This window comes from Canis lupus, chromosome 4 (assembly GCF_048164855.1).
Source record: "Canis lupus baileyi chromosome 4, mCanLup2.hap1, whole genome shotgun sequence".
Taxonomy (NCBI): Eukaryota; Metazoa; Chordata; class Mammalia; order Carnivora; family Canidae; genus Canis; species Canis lupus.
Window position 1 is genome coordinate 16,372,337 of NC_132841.1, and position 24,315 is coordinate 16,396,651.

Here is a 24,315-nt window from a genome sequence, read left to right on the forward strand (position 1 = left end):
TAACTTTTGATGCTGTGGGGATTACAGATGGTTTCAGAGTAGAGGAATGATATAGTCTGAGCAGATCCATCTGGCAGTAGGGTATTGAACTGACGGGGGCGGGGGGGAAGAGGTGAAAGAGATTATATATCCCTTTGTGTTCAGAGGAATGTGGATTTCCCATCCTGTAATGTGAAGCTGTTCTCATCCTGGCTGCACATTAGGCTCCCCTGGAAAATGTTTAAAAATTTATTCATTCTAAGGACCCACCTCAGGCTCATTTAGTTAGGATCTGTGAGTTTATTTCCTGTATATAAGCCTTTTTTTCTTTTTTAAAATACTTCTAAATGATTTTGATATGTAGAAAGAGATGGGAACCAATGCTATGGAAAAACTGAGCCAGATTCTTATGTGTTATTGCCCTATCTTTATAAACATTTAAAAGGGAAAAAAACATCATCATTGCAGGCTTGACAAGCTTTTAATCTTTAACTAGATTGTAGTGGACTCTCAGAATAAAAGAAAATGGTTGATAGAAGCATAAGGTGACAGTTGATGATGGTCATTCAGTTTATGGGGGTGTAGCCTGGAGCACATGGCTAGTATAAAAGCTCTGCAGCTAGGTCGGCCTCCTTGGTCTATTTTCCAGCCATGTTTAAACCCTCGTCCAAATATACTAAGCTAGTGACTGACCAGTTGTAAATGACTTAACCACACTATGCCTTAATTTCCCCTTGGGATATGGTAAATATTCCACTGATGTTAGCTCTTATCGTTAGTGATCCTGAAGAATTTCACTGCAAACCCAGAGATAAAGATGTTATTTGGGTCACTTCTGATTAGTTTTCTAGTTAGTTAGGTTCATGGTACATGATGATTGACTAGGAAAGACCTAATTGGTTCAGAAGACAGTTCCAAACCCTATCTGTGGATTTTCCTGGAGGTCTGTTTTCATCAGAATTAAAAAAAAAAAAGATTTTATTTATTTATTTGTGAGAGACACACAGAAAGAGGTAGAGATATAGGCAGAGGAAGAAGCAGGCTTCCTGTGAGGAGCCTGATGTGGGACTAGATTCCAGGACCCTGGGGTCACAACCTGAGCCAAAGGCAGACACTTAACCACTGAGCCACCCAGGCACCTCTCATCAGAATTATAGAGACCATCTCAGTACATCAGAAAGATGCCACTGGACAAAAGGGAAAATGTTCCATAATATAATGGAAATCATCTTCAAATGGTGCCCCAAAGTCTCAGACACATGAGATATAAACATTTCTTAGAGAGTTATAGATGACCATCAGATTGAATTATTAGGACAAATTTTCAAAAGTGACTCGTGTTCTTTAATCTGAAGACTTTCTGTTGGCCATTCTTCTCTTGTTTAGGCAATGGAGAAACACATGGATCTACATGGATCTTTCTGGAGGATGGCAATGAGAGTCCTATGGTATAGCACATCTTTCTTTTCTGGACCCCACTGGCTTCCAGCTGGGCTTTAGGTAAGCTTTTTATTCTTTTTTTCTTTTCTTTTCTTTCTTTTCTTTTCTTTTCTTTTCTTTTTTTTTTCTTTTCTTCTTTCTTTTCTTCTCTTTTTTTTTCTTTTTATTCTTTTAAGCACAAGATACTTTGAGAAAAGGGACCACCATCATTGGTACTCATTTCTTCTAGGTAAATATATTTTTGCTGTTTTGAGCTGTTGAACTTGTGGCTCTGTGTCTTGTTACTGGATCTACCTCTTTCGAAGTCTGATTTAGTTGGTTGGTTTATTTCTAGGGTATGACTAAATTTGTTCCCTTTCACCCTAGTATCTAATGAAATAGGAAAATTCCTTTCTTGTTCCCAAGAAAGAGATGCAAATCGGTGTAGGCTAGAATAGACTGGGCTTGGAGTAAAGTTGTGGGACCACCCTGAGAGCATGAAGTGGGGAATTTCCTCCCCACCAGTGGCTGGACTGTGGGCCTCTGGAAGGCAGGGGCTATGTATTTCCCACAGTGCTTAACACGGGTATATGTAAATGCTCAGATAATGTGTTCTTGAAGAGTTTGTTTGGTCTGCATATCTGACCTCTTGCCCACGTATCAGATGCAGCAGATCTAAGAGCAGGGACCTTTTCTTGGAGCTCTGCTTCTGGGACAGAGATAGGAATCTTTGGAGGATGAGCCAATCATCAAAGAGGAAGTTCAGTCCAGTTCCTGTTCAGAGGCTTCCAGGTTAGGTCAGAATAGAAAAAGCCAAATAGGAGATGTGATCTTCTAAGTGGAGCTTTTTGGCCAGGAAGACCCAAAAGTTGTCAATCAGCCTGCCTCTTGCAGTCAGACCAGACCAGATTTATGACAGCTGAGATATATAGGATGTGATTGCACCTGTTTACATTGGAAACTTCTTTGCCTTAATTTGTGAGTTTTCCTGTGTACTAAATTATGAAAGCTTTCTGCTTGCTTTTCAGTGAAAACATTTGACTTCCTTCCAACGGAAGCACATAATGGGTAGTCACATTCCTATCTCCCCCAAGCCCAGCTGAACCACTTACATTTGCTTCTCCCTTTCTTCCTTTCCCTATCTATGACTCCTCTTCTTTCTTTCCCTTTTTCTGTTTCTAAAGTAGTCCACAAAGTTTAATTGCTCAGTGCCTTGCTTAAGTGCTTGAATTCTCTTGGGGGCACTTATGTGTTTCCTAATGCAGGACCAAATCTGGATGAGTTTCAAGCAAGTGGATGATGTGGCTTGGCAGAAAATAAGGGAAGCCTTTTACTCCGTGAAGATGCCAGGGTAGGATCACTGTTGGATCAGCATATTTGAATAATTCTGGAGCACTGGGGCATAGGTAATGTCTTGTCTATGATGTGGGTAATATTGCAGAATCGGTGATAATTACTCAAATGCTTTGAATTTCTAAAGAACTTAAAAACCACTCTGTCAGGCACTTATTAGACAAAAGCTGAAGATTTACGGAAGCTACAATAGGAATATGGGGATAATGGAATACGAGACAATGATCCTCTTCATTTTATTTAAGATGTAATGTTGTTACTGTTACTGCCATCACTACCACCACTAGCTAAAAGTTGCTGGGTACTTCCTGTATTCTAGGCACTGTGCTAAACTGCTTGATGTGCATTCCCCCAGTCTGTGTTCATTAGCTCACATCAGTCTTATGAGGTAGGTACTACTATTATCCTTAGTCTACACTTGAGGAAGCCAATGCTTAGAGAGATTAAGTAATTTGCCTGAGGTTCCCAAGCCATGAAGTGCCGGAGCAGAGATTTTAACCCTGTATATTTGCTCATAACTTATATTCTTAACTGAGATGTTCTATCAGAATACAGTCACTGTAAATATATATGTTGATTCAATATTGGAAAATTATATTGATCAGATGAAATAATTTTCTTCAGTATGATGAGCATACATGGTGTGCATGTGTATGTATTTTTACTGCACTGCGCCAGTGACATAGTAAGTTATAGAGATGGACAATGCTATTAACCTGAGCTTGGGAAGGCAAGATTCATCAAGGAGGTTAAGGACGCCTGTCCCCACTATCCTGTGAATGGATTTTAAGTGTGGTGTCCCTGAATCAGAAAAATCAAGTCTGAAGGGGAGAATGTTAGAGGACCAAAGACATTTGATTCAAGGAAAGTGGTTCTGGCATTTGTCCTTGATTGTAGCAAGATGTTTATTAGGTTGTGGTCACGTAGTAAGAGATGAGATGGTTTTCCCTGTGTGGAAGCTAGAACTAGGATAAGTTCGGCCAGGGGCCTGTGAACACTGCCAGCCAAACTAGAGCCAAAGGCTAATGACTTGCATTGCTGATGCTCTGAGCAGTTTTTTTTTTTTTCAATGCTAGTTATATATTTTTTTAAAAAAATAGTTATATTCTGTTTGTATTTTACATTATACTGCTTATTTTCACTTTTTGCTTTTGTTTATTTGAGAGGGAGGTGAAGAAAGAGGGAGAGAGGTGAGGGGAGAGGGAGCGAGAGAATCTTAAGCAGGTTCCATGCCTAGCATGGAGCCCAATGCAGGACTCCATGTCACAATCCTGAGATCATGATTTGAGCTGAAACCAAGAGTTGGATGCTTAAACTGAGCCACCCAGGTGCCCCTATTTTCACTTACTTTTGAAAAATCTTTCTTCAAGAAAAATTATTTTGAAAATACCAAATTTGTATCAATTCTATTGAGAAGAAAAGGTTTAGGTCCACGAAAAAAAAATCCCATTGTGGGGGGTACTTGAATCCTTGGGGACTAGAGTCATAATATTGGGATAAAAATGAGGGTGGTGCAAGGGAAGCGATATTTCAGGGGGAAGGTGGCAGCAAGTGCTGAAGCAGCTGTTCTACTTCTGCCACCACTGAATTTCTTCTACAGAGTTCTCCTTTGTTCAGCATTTGCAGGATTTTTGTTTGAATTCTTTCAGGCGTGCATCTTGAACAGAATTAAAGCATAGAAATTTTAAGGTTAAATGGAACACCTTGTCCAGTAAAGGACAAAGAAAACAAAGATTAATTAACTTGCTAAATAAATGGAATTTCTAGGAAAGAATTAACATGAATCTTGTAGATAATAAATTTTATTTCTGTAAATTAGTGATTTTAAACTTTATTTTTTTTTGAGATCTGTTTTCACAAGTAATTTGTTACCAATAACAAATGAAAGAAGACCTTATTAATATTTTAAAGTATAAATTAGAGTGGAAATCAGGTTGTATCAGTCAGGATAGGATAGACTTTTTGCAGCAACAGACAACCTCCAAAATCTTAGTTGCTTCAAATAATGAAGTTTTATCTTGTTTTTACTCTGTATCGATTGTGGGTAGTTTGGGAGTTCTTTTTTTTTTTTTTTTTAAAGATTTTATTTATTTATTCATAGAGACACAGCTAGAGAGAGAGAGGCAGAGACACAGGCAGAGGGAAGAGCAGGCTCCATGCAGGGAGCCCCACGTGGGACTCTATCCAGGGTCTCCAGGATCACGCCCTGAGCTGCAGGCGGCGCTAAACTGCTGCGCCACCGGAGCTGCCCTAATTTGGGAATTCTGCTCTGGATTATTCTCACTTGGGCATAAAAATTGATGAAACCTTATAATCTGGAATGTTTCTAGTCAGTATGGCAGGTGGAAGGAGGTAGGCAAATTACTCATTGGCTCTTGAAGTTTGGAGGAGACATACCACTTCTGTTCACATTTCATTGTCCAAAATAAGATGTAGACACTGACCTAAATAGAAGAAGGAGGGGAAGTGTGATCCCACCATGTCTTAGAAGAAGAAGAATTAGAATATTGGGGAATAGCCTGATGACTACAATAGAGGTGAATTTTAACTGCTGTGAATCTCCCACCTGGCCTTCTGTGAGGGTCATAAGAGTAGGAAAGTGGGGCTCTCAGGCAGGAATTGTACCTAACCCATAGGTCATCTACTGTTGCATGGCCCACGGTGGTATCTGCAGGTGGACATCACCCTTCAAATTCATCATAAGGACTAAGGCTGTGAACTCTTGTCCCCAATGGGGAAAAGTAGCTCCATTCTCTCCAACTGTGGCAGTTAGAAGATCCCCGATTTGTCCATGGGAAAGAGGAGTAAGGACAGGAGGAGCTTCTCCTAGCACAGAGCTTCGGGGAGTCTCTCCATAACTGACTGAGGTTTCTGGCAGCAAAAGTCTAAATCTTTCCTCTAACAGTGCTTCCCAACCTCATCCCCAGCCACTCAGCTAAAATCTGGTGCTTGAATCTCTCACCTTGCAATAAACATTCTATCTCCATTCTTTCCTCATAGTGAACACTTATTTAGCACTTACTGTATGCCAGTCACTTTTCTGAGCATCTGCTATCACTTACTCATTTAATCCCTTGCAACACTCAGGGAGGTGGTACTATTATTACCCCCATTTTACAACTGAAGCACTGATAGATTGAGGAGACTCTGAGTAAGTGGGGGAGCTGGAATTCAATCCCAGATAGTATGGCTTAAGAGCCCAGTGTATATATGGCCTCTTGGCTGCTCACGTAGTATAATATTTGGAGAAAATGAGCTCTATCTGAATGTGGGTATGAACAATGAAATGCTCCATGATGCCAATAGCAGCTCACAGAGATTCTCAGGGACTAAAATCCTCACAATCTTATACTCTCTATTTGAATCAACAAAACTAATGCTGATGTGCCAGTGGCCCAGCAGGCACCTTCATCTTTACAGAACTAGGGCAGAACAAATTTATATGATTGATTGTTAATAAAGCCTCTGGCATGACCAGCTGATGATAGATAGATAAACTGAAGAAATATCGGTGTTTTAGAGAAATATAGGTTTCTAAAGACCTAAACTCATGACCATGTGCACACAGAGCTTGTAGAATTACTGTATGAAATAATTATTGCAAAAATAAACTTAAAAGTTCCTTAAACCAAAGGGAGGGCTGTCTGAGAATCAGTGCAAAAGTCATGAGAACCTATCCAACTGTGAGCTGTTAAATGTTTGACAATTGGTTCTCTGAAAAAAACAAAACAAAAAACAAAATGAAAAACCCAGCCTTTTTGTGGTGGTTGCCAATTTCTGGGGTGTAAATATTCCCACCATTTTAATTTCTGGCTACCAATGTGGTATCACTGAATGCAGAGTTGGAAAGAGATGCCAATAACTGGTTCTCACAGGCCAATGTGAGCTGGCTTTAGCACACTAGTCATGTGAGATGGCGGACGGAAGGCACTCCAAAGTTCACATTTATTAAAAAAATATATGTTAGATTTGAAACAGTTTAACTGAGATGAACCACCATATCAGAGTTTTAAGTGAGAAGTGTTTTAGTTATTTTTGTTTTTAATATCAGCGAAACAAATTCTTTTCAGACACATCCCACTAAGGCCTTTTGTGCTGCCCTTTGGGGTTTTTCTCTGGAAAATTTACTGAAACTTCTGGGAAGCTGCCACTTTCAAGAATTTCAGCTCTGAAAAGAGAACAAAATGAGGATGCTAGGGGGTGGGAGTCAGAGCCCTGAGTGCCACCTGTGGCTGTGCGGGGGGGTAGCTGGGATCTGGGGCCTGTCCTTCAGCTTGAAGTGATAATTCCCTTAGATCCTTCTGGTGCTGACAGCTTCTGATGTGAAGTCCAGTTGGGGCAGGGGGAGGATGGTGAGAAGGAGAAAAGTGTGAAGTAGATCAGTGGAAAGGGGCCAGAAAATGGGCTCAGAGGAAGAGAAAAGGTGAGTGGAGGTGCTGGGAGAAGGAACTAAAATGGAGAGAAAGATGGGAGAACTCACAATTTCTGAGAACCCACTATGTGTCAGTGCTGATGAGAACCTATTGTGTGCCAGTGCTGATGATACTGTGGGTGACCATTGGACTATGATGATGTGATTATGAGAAACACTTGGTTTATTTAGTTATGCTGTCTAATTTCACTTCTATGCCAACTGCATGAGGTAGCGATTACTCTCCGTGTCTAACAGCTGAGGAAAATGGACCCGGAGTTCAGTTATTCACCCGAAGTCACACTTCTAGCAAGTAGGCTGAGCTGAAGATGCAAATGAGGACTGAATGGCTGTAAATCCTGTGCTCTTTGCACTGTGCAGTGCTGCCTAAGTGGGCAGGAGGTCTGAGAGGAATGGTGGAGAGATCACTCCCAGGAGGGCATTTGGGCTATGACTCATGAATTATCCTTTGATGAGTTTGTGGATCTTCTTCACTGCTCTTTATCTGTTCAGACCCCTAAATCTTCGGGGCTCTGGGCTGAAAAGGATGACTGAAGCAGCCCATTAGGGCAGAAATCACCTGCTGGGATGATGATGAGGCATCTATCCCTAGAGCCTGGGAACACTGGCGATTGGCTAACCTCTGCTCTGGGTTGGAGGTTACCCTTTGGATCTCCCCAAGGGAACCGTGGCAGAAAATCAGCAGGGCTTGAATTTGAACATCAAGACTAGACAAGACACAAGAAGAAAGAGAGGGTAAAGGAGAGAGCGAGAGATGGACAGATTTTTGTTGCCCAGTAAAGACAGCATAATCAGCACACTGATTCTCAGTCTCTGAGTCTGGCTGAAAATCAAAATTTGAATCAGACATCTGCTTTAATGAGTAAGAAAATATTGATGAAAAGGACCAGACTCCCTCAGTGCCCAGCTCTAGAATCTTGCTGCTTTGATAGCACAAATCAATACTCTCTTATGAAGGTTTAAGCTCTGATTTGTGAAATAGGAACCGCACCAAAGTCCAATAAGAACTGCCCTCAGGGCAGAGCCGAAGCTTCCAGCAGAGAAACTGCAGCGGGGAAGTGGCTCAAGGCAAGTGCATTTACCACTCGGGCAGCTTGCACTCAGGGCGCGGAGTCCTGGGTCAGAGCTCCAGGCAGCTTCACAAGCCACCTCCTGCTGTGGGCTGACCAGGAAGGGACCAGGTTCCCTGCCAGTGCTGTCTTTATTGTTCATACATACAGGGCTGGATATTCCCTGTCGTACCGGGGAGCACTGAGCACCGTGAACTTGAATTATAGGCCCGACCTGGAGTGCACTTGCTGCTGGGTCATTTGCGTCACACAGCCTGCTTCTGCCTTTTCCGTTTTGTGGAGCTCTCTTAAAGCTGGATGAATCGGTTCTGGTGCTGGACGAATGCTCATCTCCTTTGTTCTTGCTTCCTGGAATTGAAGGTTAAATACTTTCTTGGGCTGGAGAATGAACACACATCTTGGAATCAAATGGACCTGTGTTCAAATCTGGTTTTCCCCACCCACTCTGTGATGCTGGGGAAATCCTTTAACCTTGCCGCCTGTTTTCTTGTGTGTGAAATGTAGGGGACCACCCCCCAACCCCCCACCCCCATTCCCCGCCGTCTTCCAGACATACCACAAGGACTGGTTCTGCTCCCAGTCAGCCTCCTTCCCTCCTCAGAGAATGTCAGGTCCCTGCTGCATCTGCCCACCCCGGCCTGGTCTGCTTGCTCTGCCCTGACCCCGACGGAGCCCCTCACCTCCAAATCCAGACACAGGGTGCCCTCTTGACCCAGTGGCAGCCAGGCTGCTCCACGGGGCCTCACCCAGTGTTAGCAAGGATCCCCCCTCCTCGGTATCTGCCCCTAGTGACTTCCTGTCCACGACCCGACTCTGCTTCCTGGCAGCGGCCTGGCTGTCTCTGCTGGATTCTCTCTCCCCTGTTGCAATAGTCGTGAATAAAGTCTTTCAATTTCATTAAAAAACAAAACAAAACAAACAAACAAACAAACAAACAAACTACTCACTTTACTTCCTGGGATGCTGCGGGGATTTGCTGAGATCCTGCCAGGAGGATGGTCAGTGGACTGCCTGATATGTAGTAAGCATTCCAGTGGTCCCCATAATTCTCCTAGATTACTCGTGAACATATCTATATATCACAGCACTAGTTGGGATTTTAATAAATGGGGAAAAGAAGCATTATTCTATCCAAGTGATTGCTTTATTGGTCATTTCCTTGTGTTTCTGGCTCTAGACCCAAGTCCACCATGCAGGAAGCCCTGCTGGTCTGCTCTTTCTCTATCACCTGAAGTGTTAAATAGAGTCACAGGGTGTCCACTGTGCATCAGCTGTGTGACATTGGGACAAGATGCTTGTGTTCTCTGGATCTCAGTTCCTTTACCTTTAAAGGAAGGGTGGGATCATAGGGAACTTGACATCCTGAAGGTCCTAGTGGGACTATTTCTGTATGGTTCTATGTTCTATTTTCTGGTACTGTGCCTTTTCCTCTTAATGTCTGCCTGTGACTGAAGAACTTCTCTCCTCTTTCCATAGTCTGCTCTTTCTCTACGTTGGGGACTTCCTTGCCAGATGTTGGGGTTCCCACCTTTTGGGGTTCTGTTAATTGGGATTCACTGACCATTTTAGTATGAGTGATTCTTTCTCTGTTTGATGTCCTCTGCTCCCTGCTTCCTACTTCTTCCTCCCTAAAGACTGCCATAGTGTTTATCTATTTTGGGAATTAAATGACCCTAAACAATGCACCTGTTGTGCTAGTAAATGAAGTAAATAGGGTATTTTGCAGATGTTCAAACCAGATCCTTCCCTCTAAGCTGCTTATTAAATTCTGCATGACTTCTTTCAATGAAGACCAGAGAAAGAAATTCCTCAGACGACAGCTTCAGAAATAGTTGATAAAAACAAGCACACAAACAAATGTAGGGCTACTATGGATTACTCAACTGATTGTGCCTCTCTCTTGCTTTGGTAGCTGGAAAGCTGAGAGTCAAATTTTGTGGCTCACATCTAGTAAGATTGTGTGGCAGGCATTTGAATCTTAATCTGTACCTTGAGTTCATTTTACTTTTTCTCACTTTATTTTTCCCTCATTCAAATTTCTCATTTATTCATTAAAAAAATTCTGTTATACTTTCAAAAGTTGTACCATGCCCTTTTAGAATAGGGTGAGGTCAAAGTAAATGAATGAATGCATTCTGTGCATTTTGTATAGTCGAGTGCTTCACTCAGCCTCAGGGAAAAACAGTCAGAGAAGGCTTCCTACAGGAAGATGCTTGGAGGATACACATGCATCAACTATTGTGCAATTCAGTTAATCATGAAACCTCCAGAGTGGCATAATGCTTGCTATCAGAGGTGTAGGGATGAAAGTGAAATATGGAAAAATCTCATTCGATAGCTATATTAGTGTGAGAAACATTTGCTATATAATATAACATAATCATGGGAGTAAAATCCCATTATATTTGCATCCACACTCAAGGGGAAGGAGATGATACATTCTGTCTACCACAAAGAGTTTATATAATTTAACATCTGATTTTGTCTCAATGAGAAGTGAGAACTTCCTGTGTGTCTCTGGCTCTTCTTTTGACAACCATTACTGTGTCATGATTCCAGGACACCATCAATTCTGTGTCCTTTAATACCATGACTTTCTTAACTCTGACTTTGACCTTAAGGTCTGGCCAATCCATGATTTGTCTCGCTCTCTGGAGTGAACCCACTGGTTATAGCTCCCTGATCCCTATCACCACTAACACAACCCCATTTTCTATCCCTGTCCATGTCTACAACCCATTTTCTTTTTGCTACTCATTCTCTGATATGAAAACAAAGGATGCATTTTAGTAATGGATCTTTGTGGAGGAGATTGAAAGAAATGAGTACTCAAAAACATAATGTTGAGGTGCCTGGGTAGTTCAGTAGGTTGAGCATCCAACTCTTGGTTTTGGCTCAGGTCATGGTCTCAGGGTCCTGGGATCGAGCCCCATGTCAAACCACACATTGGGCTCCATGCTCAGCAGAGAATCTGCCCCCCCCCCCCACTCTGCCCCTCTGCTTTGCCTGTGTCCTTCAAAGACTTCATGTGGGTTTCTACCTACAGAATCCACTCATAAAGGGACAGGGGGCACTGTCTTTCTCTCTCTCTCTCTTAAAAAAAAGAAAAGACATAATGTTATGAGGTAGTTTGATAGTCAAAGTGGTTAAAATTCTGTTAGGGCTTTACCTGTGTCCTTCAAAGACTTCCACGTGGGTTTCCAGCGACAGAATCCACTCACAAAGCTTCCTTTCATAGTAAGAGCAGCAGGATACTCTCTAGGTGTCAGGCTTATCTTGCTCCCAATGACTGCCTTAGAGAGTGTGAATGTCCTGACACTATCGAGAACTGTGAGGCCACCAGGGTGGACCTGCACGGTCATTACAAGTCTCCTCTGATGCTAAGCCTATAGAATCCAGCTTTACCCAAAGAGATGGATTGTACTCATCACTTATTAGTGATGATTTATGCTGTTGGACTAGAAGCATTTGCTTGTGAGTAAAATTCTGCTTTCAGAATATTGCAAATTCTCTAATGATAGGAGTTTTTATACTGGCCTTCCCTTTTTTACTCCTCAAGTTTGTATAACCTTCTGGACAACACCAAGGCCTCCCTAGGTATCTGTAAACTGTTGGTATCAGTGTACTCATTTTCTCAGTGGGAAGAAACCAAAATGAAGCTAATAAAACATAGATTTCAATCAAATCTGATTTCTGCCTTTGCTTGATATTCGATGCAATGAGAAATTAACAATGTGAGTTTGAGCTGTAGCCAGAGGCTGAGAAGAAAGTACCCAGAGATTAGTCAGCCAAAGAAAGGAGAATGCTCTTCTTTGTCTAGTTGGCTTTGGAACAATAAAGAACAGGATGACTGATATATGTTGATTAAAAGTCATCTGATTAAACTTGGGGCTTTCTTAGAGAAATAAGTAGTTCTTTCTTTTAAAATTCCTGTATAACAGGGATGCCTGGGTGGCTCAGCGTTGAGTGTCTGCCTTTGGCTCAGGGCATGATCCTGGAGTCCTGAGATCAAGTCCTGCAACAGGCTCCCCACAGGGAGCCTGCTTCTCCCTCTGCCTATGTCTCTGCCTCTCTCTCTGTTTCTCTCATGAATAAACAAAATCTTTGAAAAAAAAATCCCATATAACAAATTTAAATAAAAAACTAAAAAAATAAACTTCCCATATAACAATAATGATAAAAATATTTATTGAATGCTTACTCTGGGCCAGTCAGTTCCCCTGCATTATCTCCTTTTTTCCTCACAATAACCTGAAGAGGTAGACACTATTAGCTTTACTTCACACTGAGGACTGAGGACTTAGAGCAGTAGGACTGCTCCAAAGTTACATGGCTACTGCTCTGGGCAAATACAGACCTGGATGTGTCTCTCTATAGATCTTACACAGCTAAGGCCAATGCTTAGAAGTTGTCAGTACAAGGTCCCTGACCTTGTAAGCATTGTTATTAAGAAGTCATACAACGATAGTATGTTCGAGATGTGCTTCATGTTAATCTGGGTGGTGGGGAAGAAATGTGTGGATATATGAATAACATAAACATGGTCACATATTGAGTCTAAGTGAAGCTGGGAAAAGGTACCAGGAGGCCATGGTATTATTCTCTTTACTTCTGTATGTGTTTGAAATTTTATATAATTTCAGAAAGGTTGGTGATGGGTGTATACATCTATATAGTTATATATTCTATTTTTTAAATAGTTACATATTTTAAATTAAAATTAACTTTAAAGCCTTGACAAAGAAGAACTTCAGATATTCATATTTGTCCTTTCTGACACCCATGCACTTCGTCTCGCTGCTCTAGCTAGAATTTTGCCCTCAGTGGAGAGCAGCGAGGCACCATGGTGTTCCCAGTCACAGCCCTTGTATTTTCTTCTCAAGACAGGGACCGTATTTGCCTCTTCAAATATCATGGCATTTCTTCTGGTTTCCATACATGTAGATAGTGACACAGCTTCTGAAACGTCTATCTGAAAACGTTGGCCGACTTCCCTGTTTCTCACAGTTTGGCGATGGAGCTGCCACGGGGCGCACAGAACACCGTGAAACACAAGTTGCAGAGAGCAGGGTGCAGAGAATGGGATGGATTAGAAGAGCCAAGACAGACAGAGGCTCTTATTTAGAGATCAGAAACCAGTGTGAAAGTGGGAATTGAAAAAGGAGGAAGCAGAGACATCAGTTAAGCTATTTAAGGGAAAAAAGAGCCCAAAGTACATCGTAAAGGATAAAAATGTGGGCATTTATATCTTCATTAAGGAGCTTATTAATTAGAGTTGAGTTGTTAACTGGTTTATAGTTCCCTGGGACTAGGATGAGCCTCTAAGAGGAGCCCAGGCAGAGAGCCGCCAGGCTGGATAATTACTGTGGCTTGCCTTGGGATTTGCCCCAGCCTCATAGACAACTTAATATCTGGCAGCCAGGTGAACAGGCCTGGGCTGCTCTACCCACGTGGCAGGACAAATTCCCAGGCTCCTGGCCGGTTGCCAAAGTAGGCTCCTCCCTTCTTTTCTAGGAAGCAAGAGCAAAGCAGAGTTGTCTTCCCTGGAAATGGCCCAGGAGCTCTTCCTGAAGTGTAGAATGTTCTTTCCCAGATTCTAGGTGCTCCTAGGGACTCTGTGTCTCTAGATCACAGTGGCATGCCCAGGCACCACGCAAAGAGCGGTCCCACTAGCAAAGAGTGAGTGGTGTTTGTGGGCAGTTAGAACACAGCCATCCCACCTCCCCCCACCCCCCCACCCCCAGAAAAAGAACACAGCCATCCCTTTTTTTCCTCACTCTTAGCTCTGTCTCTCATTTGCGGTCTTGCACTTATCCATTGGGCTTGGTGATTTCATTTTATTTGGATCTTGACTCTTCAATTCTCCCTTCAAGGGAAAAAAGAATAGGCCAAGGGTGGCTGGAAGATAATGTCAATGTGGAAGCTCCTAGATAAAAAGTAAGAGAAAGGTGAGGAGATGCTTTGAAATGAGGGTGCATGTCCTACCTAAATACAATCAAATTACTGTTTCTTTTTTTATTTTTATTTTTATTTTTATTTTTATTTTTATTTATGATAGTCACAGAGAGAGAGAGAGAGAGAGAGAGAGAGAGAGAGGCAGAGACACAGGCAGAGGGAGAAGCAGGCTCCATGCACCGGGAGCCCGATGTGGGATTCGATCCCGGGTCTCCAGGATCATGCCCTGGGCCAAAGGCAAGTGCTAAACCGTTGCGCCACCCAGGGATCCCCCAAATTACTGTTTCTAAACAAACCCTGGCCTGGACAAATAGAACATACTTGAAAGTAGGTTTGTCCTGTGGGTCTGTCATTTAGAACTGCTGACATTGACTGCTGCTTTTGGAATCCACCCCGTGTTTTTGTGGGCATGTCCTCTGGGCCTACCGGGTCTAGGGTGAGGATGTGGGTGTGGTGTCTATGGTTCAGATCTGGGTAGGGAGTGTCCCATGATGAAGGTGCAGAGATTCTCTGTCTCAGTCCTGATCCTGATAAATCCCTAGAGTCTATGTGAGAGAGCGCATTTCTTGCCACACTGGCCTAATCAATCTTCAATTGTAAAGATGAACCCTGTCCCCTCCCCACATCTACATTTATTCTCCTCTGGATCTAAGTCTCTCCTTTTCCCCTGTGTAAAGACTGTTGCCTTGGTATCTTCTGGACACTAGTAAGTAATTAAATATGCTAATCTACACTAAGGTGCTAAAGGCTTAAAACTGCTGGTTTCAGAAGTTGTTCTTATGCCTCATGGAAGGGTTAAGGCTTAATTCTAAATAATACTCTCTGATCACAGATTCTCATATATTTTAGCACTAGGGCAGTGAATATGTTTTTTGGAAGTTTGGAGAAGTCAGGTGGTATAGTCTGCTGATTACCCAGCCTCCATTTTTACTTAACCGTCCTTTCTGGAGAGGTTAGGAAGCTAAAAACTTTATTTCCACTAGCTCTTTTACACCGTGGCTCTGGATGTGAAATAGATTCTTCCAAATAGATGCATTTATGCTGAGATACAGACAGTGGGAGGAAAGCAGAGGCCATTTTTTTCCCTGCCTCTTTTGTCTGTTTCTGCCAGCAAGCAAGGAAGGGGAAATGTGAATTGTTTCTGCATCGGTATTCAATGTCTAACCTCAGGCTTCCTGAGTACTGAGGGACAGTTATGGCAGCGATGTCTTCTTGATCCCACTCCTTGATTCTTGGGCTCCAGCCACATGGATATGATTGATTTTGTATTTATATTGCCGGTGGCAGCCTCAGAGGTAGATCAGTTTTATGTGGTTCTGGGAGTCATTCCTGGAGGCCCATCTTAGAACCTGCTCCTTTAGCCCTTCCATCAAATCTGTAAACTCTGAATTTCCTGCATTAAAGCCCTCCCTGATCAAAACACCTAGAGTGCTTTATACTTGAGGTATGGAACCCTGTTAGATCTTTCAAGTGGTTTATATTAAACGGACTCCCAAATCGAGTCCTGTTACTAGAATCTAAATCTTAAGTTTGACTTGAAAATGAGGATGGAAATCGGGTCCCTTTCAAAGAAAAGACCATGCACCTGTGGGAACTGGGTGCCACGTCTATGGCATTGACTTGAGTTTTCACTAGACCCAGTGTCCCCCGCTGTGAATGTCACCAATGTCATAGAGGGGACTTAGGTCACTACGGATTGTAGTGACAGCCAGCACTTTGCTTTTCTTCCCTTTTCCCTTTGGCTTTCTTGGTGCTAGATGGCAATGAGGGTAGCTTTACTGGGTGAGGGGTATGTGTCTTCGCTCATTGCCTGGGTCTTCCTTAATCGTTGAGATAGATCAGTGAGGATAATGCAGTCCTCTTTCCTAGTGGGGAGTGTAGCTTGGTGTGAGAATAATTGAATTTGTAATGGGAAGGTGGAAGTGTTGTTTTGTGTTGAAATATTCATTTCTCCCATAACTGTTGAGTAAATGTAGCCATTAGTGTATGCATACAATCTTCCTTAATCCTCTGAGTATTCCAGCAGCAGGTAGACACTTCCTGCTGAGAAACATTTGAATGAGATGAGCATTTTTAAAAGAGCATGAATCTGTTTGCCATCTGGGGAGGCAGGAATTATTCTTCCGTGTTCAGCATGAATTTAGGTGAATTCAGGAGAGGGGTGCAGTGATGTTGCTCTACATTTTGGCTGCCTACTGAATTCAGCTTTCCTTGTAGCAGCTGCAGCTAAAGATACTCCTGATCAAACAATAGCTTAAAGGCAGAACATCATAGAAAGTGGGGGATTCCTCTCAGGCCTTTCAGACAAGAGATAGTCATAGGTGCATCTGTTTTTACACTGAAGGCATCATTTTCTTTTTCCAAGATGGCCCCGAAACCATTTTTAGTATTCTGTAGAAATTACTTCTTAAATATTTGGTTGCCTTACAGCAGATGACCTTACCTCACTCAGAGAGAACATCCCCACTCTTTCTCTATTTTCCCTCTATTCACTTGATTCTTTAACACTCATGTAAATGTAAATAAAATATCATTAGCGTGCATTAAATAGTAACTCAGTTCTTATAATGAACTTTGCAGGTAGGTGCTATTATTTCCCCCATTTTTATAGATGGAAAAGCCCAGGAACAGAGAGATTAAGGAACTTACCTGTGGTCACATAGCTGGTAAACTAGGATTCAAAACCATGTAGTAGCTCCAGAGTTCCTGCTCTGAATACTGTGCCACAGACGGCTCACCTTTCCCTTCTTCATCTCAGAGAATGTGCCATCTTGTCTTCTCCACAAGATATGGGATGCTGTGTTTTGTATGGATTGTTCACTCCCTGAGGGGTCCCCATCAGGGGGGCCCAGGGAATAAAGTCTAGCCCCATCCTCTGTTCACCAGACTGTGTGTTCTGGTGTGCTGCACCCACTCAGAGTCTGATTTGGACTAAGGTGCTGTTGAGGAAAACAACAACTCGCTTTGAGGTCCACTCCTCCATCTACACACTAGATCCTACCCCTTTCCATCTCTTCCAAAACCTTGTGGCTTCAATGATATCCCAAGCATGGTGAAGCGTTTCACTTGATAATGACATGAAACTGTACTTCCTAATATCTATTCATCATCTGTATAAAAGCCTTTAGACATACTTCAAGACAGTGATAGCTTCTTTTGCCTCTACCACAGAACTAATATTTAAACCCTTTCATATCTTCATAGCCTTTTTCTGGAACTCTTTTGAAGTACTCTAAGTCCCCCAATTATAAAGCTGCTCAAGAATGAAAAGCAAAGTCACCATAAAAGTTAAAGTATTAATTAAACTATGGAAACCAACTGCCTTTTATAGCATTGTTTCTTTGAGAAAGTGTGTTCTGAGTTTCATTTTTGGATGCCTGGAGAGCTTTTCCCTCTAACCTAAGGAGTTGGGAATGTAAAGCAACTGGTGCTGACAATGAGGTGGTAGCTGTTTATGAGACTTGGCCATCTGCAGCTGGGTATTCACAGCTTGGTTCACCTCTTCCAACTGGCTTCCCAAATCCACTCTTGCCATTCTTCACATCATTCTTGACATAGGCAGCCAGACTGAGCTTTAAAAATGCAAGTGTGATTATGACACTCCTCTTCTTAAAATCCTTGAATGGCTTCTAATTGCTATTAGGATAAGATCCTTAACATGGCCTATGAAATGATCTGGCCACTGTCCAGCTCTTCAGCTGCATCTTGAGCTGTTCTCCTCTGTCCCCGTGCTTTAACCATATTGGTCTCCTTTTAGTTAGTTTTAATGGCCTAAAATCTCCCTCACTATAGCTTCTTCATTTGTGCTCTTCCATTTACTCAAAATATTCTACTCCTTTCTCTTTACCTGGCCAACTGCTATTCATCCTTTAGATCTTCAACCTAAATGTGATTTTCTCAGAAAAAATGTTTTTTTGTACTCAAGGCACCATGTAGTTTTGCTTTGTAATACTTATTATAGGTTAAGATTAAATTTATTTAATGTCTCTTTTCCTGGGGAGGCTGTAACCTCTATTAGGTAGGGGCTATGTTTGCCTATTTTTTTTTTTCCTTCTGGCACCTAATAAGTGTTGAATATATAGCTTTTCAATGAAAAAACTAACCAGATTTAACTTGCATATGTGACTGTTTTCTTTCCGCACTTAGACCTCAAATTGCCTGACGGCAGGGGCCATATCTTTACTCATTTTTATAGGGTCTAAATTGCCTAGCACAGGGTTTTGCAAATAGTGAAGCTCAATAAAGAATTGCTGGTTAATTAATTGACCCGTCAAGCTCAGATGAATTAGTTAAGGTGTAGAAAAATAAGGAAAAGGTCAGGATGAAATATATTGGGTCATTCTAATGACAGAGTGCAGTCTGGTGTTTCAAAGAACAGTGATATATTGGTCCCTGCTTATGTCCAATATCAACAATCTAGTAGATTATGCCCTATATTGAGCCTTCTATTTTCAACCTGACTGCTTGTTTAACTGATGATTTTTGTCTCCACTAAGTGTTTGGTTAGCATGGGTACAGGTCTTTGACCTGGGTTAGTAACAGCTGCTAATTGTCTTTCCTCTTTTGTTTCTGAGGGTAATTGGTATTTTTCATCAACTTGTTGAGATGCTGAGTAGTACCTGTAATAGGTAGCTGATCAGACACATTGTGATGATGGAAACCAGATGTCTCAGGTTTTTGTCTTCTAATTTATTGGTTTTGGATAGGAGCTGGTTTTTAATGCTCAGACCATACTTACTATCTCCACAGTTATCCATCTTTAATTCTTCCTCTTGGATTCTGTCCTGCCTCTTGTTCAGAGGGTCACAAATAAATTCTCCTATGCCTATTGATTCTGACTTGAATTAGGGAAGTACTACTCTTTTCTCCCTCTTCCCTTATACATTGAAAAAAAAATCTCCCCTTTGCTGTGAAGAAAGAGGGAAGCTAAAAATAATGAGAATAGATTTTGCATCTTCTCTTGCTCTGTCTGAATTATCATCATCATCATCACATTCATTTTCAATACCATTTTGGCATATTGTCCTTTTTTTTGGCATATTGTACTTTATGTTTATTTCAAATGCTTCTTTCCCAATCATTACCCAATTTATAGCTGAAAAATCATGGGTTCACAGAGGTCAAATGTCTTAGCTAATAGCTCATATGACCAGATAATGAGTGAAACTGGATATATTTTCCAGGACTTTACTGGTTGTAAGAAAAAAACTCAGTATATAGCTACTAGCATAAGAAAAAAAGAATATATTGCAAAGGGTGTGGAGTGCTTTACAGACTGGAAGAGATAGAGGGCCAGGTTAACTCTAGAGACTTTCAGAAGTGGAAAGAAACGTGAAGCCTGCAGGAACTTCTTAGTCTTTCTCATAGCTACTTCTTTTGGGGTACTGGTATGACAGAGCCAAATGCCCCCATGTAGTAGGGGACATGAGTGTCATGAGGGCGTATTATATGCCCTAGTATTCTCACATATTGTATGCAGTGTATACTTGTGCTCCATCCAAGAGTTGTGATCCTGCTGTAGACGTCTAACACTCATATGTTCATTATGGCAGATTTCCAGCAGATGGCACTCAAGTGTCTTTTCTAACAAAAATCAGTAAAATGATTTGAGGGCGGTACATTTTTCTATTTGCACAAGGGTGCCTTTGTGGGTACTGGAGACCTTGTCTTCCAGCAGCTCTGAGATTATGCTCTTACTCATAAAATCCAAAGAAGAAAGTGAAATCTTCCTCTTAAGCTCCAAGGATTGAAAGAACCCAGACAATAACTTTGATGGATCTGGCTTGGGTTCCATCATGAATTGATTTCTATGGCTGGGAGTAAGTTTTCATTACTGACCCTGCAGATGGCACAGTCCTCCCTATGACTCCCTAGTGTATATATATCCACACACACTCTTCTTTCACTATATAAAATCCCAACTGCTGCTCATGTAAAGTAGTGAATCCACATGTAATCACAAATACTCGCCCCTCCTTCAAGTATGGTATTTCAAAGTATCATCAACTATTGCATCTACTAACAGGCCCAGGGTCTTTGGAAGAAATGCCTTTCTCTCAGGTCAAATACCTCAAGATTTTGAATCCTGTGGAGCTTGGACTAAAAACCATTTCTAACCTATCCAAGATGCAACAATACAGGAAAAAGAGAGTAGCTAAAATAAAATTCCTGTTTGAAAAAGAGGAGGAAGCATAAGCAACATAAGTGGGACAACTCCAGAAAATATTCCATACTCCATTCAATGGGGCCAGTGAAGCGTATCTATTTTTGGCTCACTGTCCTGTACTGTCCCCACAAAGCTTTGCCTTGATCATTTCTCTTCATGGCCACATAGACAAGGAGACAGCTCGTGGGAGGCTGTATTCTTCCAGAAGCCCAGCTGCTGTTATTATGGTTATAGGGACCCAGGAATTGCCTTAGAAATGGAGCAATTACAGCCTTCTAATTTGGGAGTTTCTTTAGCAAAACATCTCTTTTAAAGGGCTAGTTGGGGGGCACCTGGGTGGCTCAGTGGTTGAGTGTCTGCCTTTGGCTCAGGTCATGATCCTGGGGTCCTAAGATCAAGTCCTGCAACGGGCTACCCACAGGGAGCCTGCTTTTCCCTCTGCCTATGTCTCTACCTCTCTCTGTCTCTTGTGAATAAATAAATAAAATCTTTAAAAAAAATAAATAAAAGGCTAGTTGGCTGTCAATGTTGAGTTCATATTGATGAGGTCTGTTGATTTATAACCAACTAGAAATCATATTCAGTCATAAAATTTGACCCCAGACTCTGTCTTTGAAATTTATGTTTTCTGGAAACATACTCATAGACTTTGCCCATCCTCCTATGGCTTCTCCTAGGCCCCTGCCTCTAAGGCAACTGAAGCAATAAGTGGAGTTGGTAAAACAGAGCTCTGGCCCCTGTTTGCATCCCATTTATTTGCGCCTTATGATGTGAAAAATTACAACCCTATTTCAGAGGATTGTGCATGGCAGGGGTTGTTTGGGAGAAATCTAGGTGGTCTAGCTTTCCTCATTTCTAGGTTACTCCCAGGTATCCCCTCTCCTTTTTGGTAAAATGACTTCACTATAGGGCAGAAAACTCATCTTTAACAGTTTTGCAGGCAGCCTGGTCTTCTGACCTTTAGCAGCTTTGGATCACTAGCTATAGACAGAAATGGCCTCTGTTTTAACAACACAGGTAGATATACATCTATCTTCTTATTTCCTATCCATTTTAAGAAATGCCATCTTGCATTGAGGCTTACTTTCCTTTTGAAGAAACTTGCTGAAGGCCATAGGCTGTGTCTAGCATGCTCTTATTTCTTAATATTTCTCTACCAAGCCACCAAGATGTTATCACAGTCTTTCTGCCCAGATACAACAGGTAATAGTTAACATGGACTTTGTTTTCATATCAGATGGATTGCCGTTTTCCCAGCTGGGAGTGGTGTGGGTTTGCCTGCCTCTACCTCCTATCATCCAAGCCCATTCTACTTTTAAGTCTCTGCCATCTGTATCACTCGGCTTCCTGATGCTGGTGTCTGCATTAGTCTTCTTTGGGTTACTAGTGACAAGACCTCAAGTGTAACTAGCTTAAGAGAAAAAGGCACAGAGGAGAATTATTAGAAGGGTCTTGGGTAGCTCACATGAAAGCTACAGGGAGAGGCAGCTCTGGAGACTTGTGTGACAGGGATTGGGGGATTGACTCTTTGTATCTATCTTGTATTCCAGATTCTCTCTGCATATTGGCTTGTTTGCTCAAACTCTTCCTCATGGCTGGAGGATGTTCTGGTCACATCCTCACACCTCACAAACAAAGCAGGAAGATGGTACCTTCCCTTCCTGCTCTAGGAGAAAAGTACTGTAGAAGGGCTCTGACCAGTTGTTAGGGCGGGGGGGGGGGGTGAGGGGGATGAGTGAAGTCGGCATCACTTAACTAACTCCCTGGCCTACTTTTCAGGTGTTGGGATCTCTAATGTAACAGATGTTGGGAACTCATACTGTAATGGTAGTAGCTGAATTCTTAGTGTCTTGTTTGTTTTCATGGGTGTTATCATTAAATACCCCAGTACTTTTGAAAACACACCTGAGGAACTGATAATTTCCTTTTGATAGTAGATATAAAAACCATTATCCATTATCTTCAGAGACATCCAACTCTCTTTAAAGATACTGCCAACTTTTCTGGCTGATACCATCCTTCAATTTTGGAAAAGCAGTCACGTTCTGCCCAAATTATGCTTTTGACGAATGTGATCCCTGGCTATTCAGCTGGGATGGTGATCTACAGAGACAGCAGTTGAAATGGCCAATCACGCTTGTGTGCATGTGTGTGATTAACAGCAGGTGCTGAGGATGTCAGAGCTGGCAAATTGGAGTCTTCTTTTTCCTCACCTTAGTGATACTTTAGGTTTCCCTGGAACTGAAATTTCTGCGGAAAGATAAACTTTGTCACAAACAGCTGCTCACAGGATATTTAGAAAAGGATGCTTTGTGGTTGCTTTTTAAAGACATGTTTCCTGTCTTTCTAGCTTGCCTATGAACCCTTTGGGATCAGGGACCAGTGTTTATAAGTTATTTATATACCCGCTCTTCCTGGAACAGTTTTGTGTTCACAGAGGTATTTGGCCAGATATGTTTGGAGGGTTGTTATTATGAAGGCACGTGAAGAAGTCAGATATTGGCATCACTAGCTTTAAAAACTATACAGAAAAGGCTTTTTAATCTCAAGTGCCCAAGCAATTTTGGCTGCAGAATAAGCGTTGATCTTAGAGACAGTAGCTTTCTGAGTTCTAGTTTTGTTTTCCTACTTTGACTGATTTTTTTGAGCAAGAATATTTATTAAATTAACAAACATTTTATTGAGTGAGCATTATGTGCTGGGGGCCTGGAGGTAACAGCAGACCTGATAAAGTCCCTTCCCTCATGGAGCTTTCCTCCCTGCTCCCTGTGGGAGAATACAGAATATAAGTAAGATAAAAAGCTAGTCAATTATAGATGATTAGAAATCCCATGAAGAAAGGATGGTATGATAGAGAGTAACTGGGGAAGCCTTTTAAGTTGGGAGAAAAGGGGTGAGATTCATGGGAGTTAGGAATGTAGCCTCTGGGATAAGTCAGATTTGAATTTGAACTTCAGTTGCTTCCACTTCCCATCTGTGTGTCCTAAGGAGAGTAACATAACATCTCTGAATCTAAGTTTTTTTCCACTTAGACTACATGGGGCTATCTACCTACTATATAAGGTTGTTGTAATGTTTAAATTAAAATGCATATAAAATACATACTATGTATGTACTTACTATTGTGTATTCTGGCCATTGTCCCCTGGGTTGTGACAAAGTGATTGTGAATGTCTATTCTACAAATCACAAATCATCTAGAATCACAAGTTCTAGATTTCTATGATTTTTGTGGTTCCAAGTTTCTTTCTTTAAAAAAGGAAAGAAAAAAAGTAGCCTCTCTGATTACTTTCTAGGTTCCAAAGGCTTTCAGTGAAATGGAAGATGGATAATTGTCATTTCTACTTAACTCTGCAGTCTTCTGAGCTGAGTGTCTTTAAATAGGAAGCAGCCATAAATCTTGCAAAGTTCAAAATCCGTTACCTAGGGAGATGGTTAATGTCTCCCATCTTGAGGTATAATTATCTTTTTAAGAACAGAGTTGGCTAAAGAAAGCCGTGGTTGATTAAAAAAAAATTCCAAATCAACCATTAAATCAACAGTTGCTCTTAATTTAATTCATTGCATATGGTTCCAGGTGTGGGTGTGCCAAATCAAAGGATTTGTGGGATGAGCAGACCCAGATTTCTGTTTCTCTAAATATTTACATGTAAACAGATTAGAATGGATAGTTTCTTATACCACACTATTCAGGGACCACCTCCACTTGTGGCAGGGCTAAGATGCCAAGTCCCAGTAGTCTGAAAGGCAGAGCACATTGTAGAACTCTAGACCAAGAGGCAGATACCATGTGTTCTATTCCCAGCCACTTGCTTATTGTGTGAATCTGTTCATCCCTTTTCCTTCCTTGCAAATATTTTAGGCATTCCATCTGCATATTAGCTATGAAATAAATTCCACAGGGGCTGAAATCTCTGCCTTGTAAAGCCTCTTTGGTTTCA

The 24,315-nt window shown here is 41.6% G+C and overlaps 1 long non-coding RNA gene across 4 annotated transcripts in view; it reads left to right on the forward strand.

Annotated features, from left to right (window-relative positions):
- LOC140631502 (uncharacterized) overlaps positions 1-24,315 on the forward strand; it is a 351,199-nt gene that overhangs the window by 46,490 nt on the left and 280,394 nt on the right. For all 4 annotated transcript variants that reach the window (XR_012029049.1, XR_012029047.1, XR_012029046.1 and 1 more), the window contains exon 2: positions 1,366-1,479. This is a non-coding gene — a long non-coding RNA (uncharacterized lncRNA). The remainder of the gene's footprint in view (positions 1-1,365; positions 1,480-24,315) is intronic.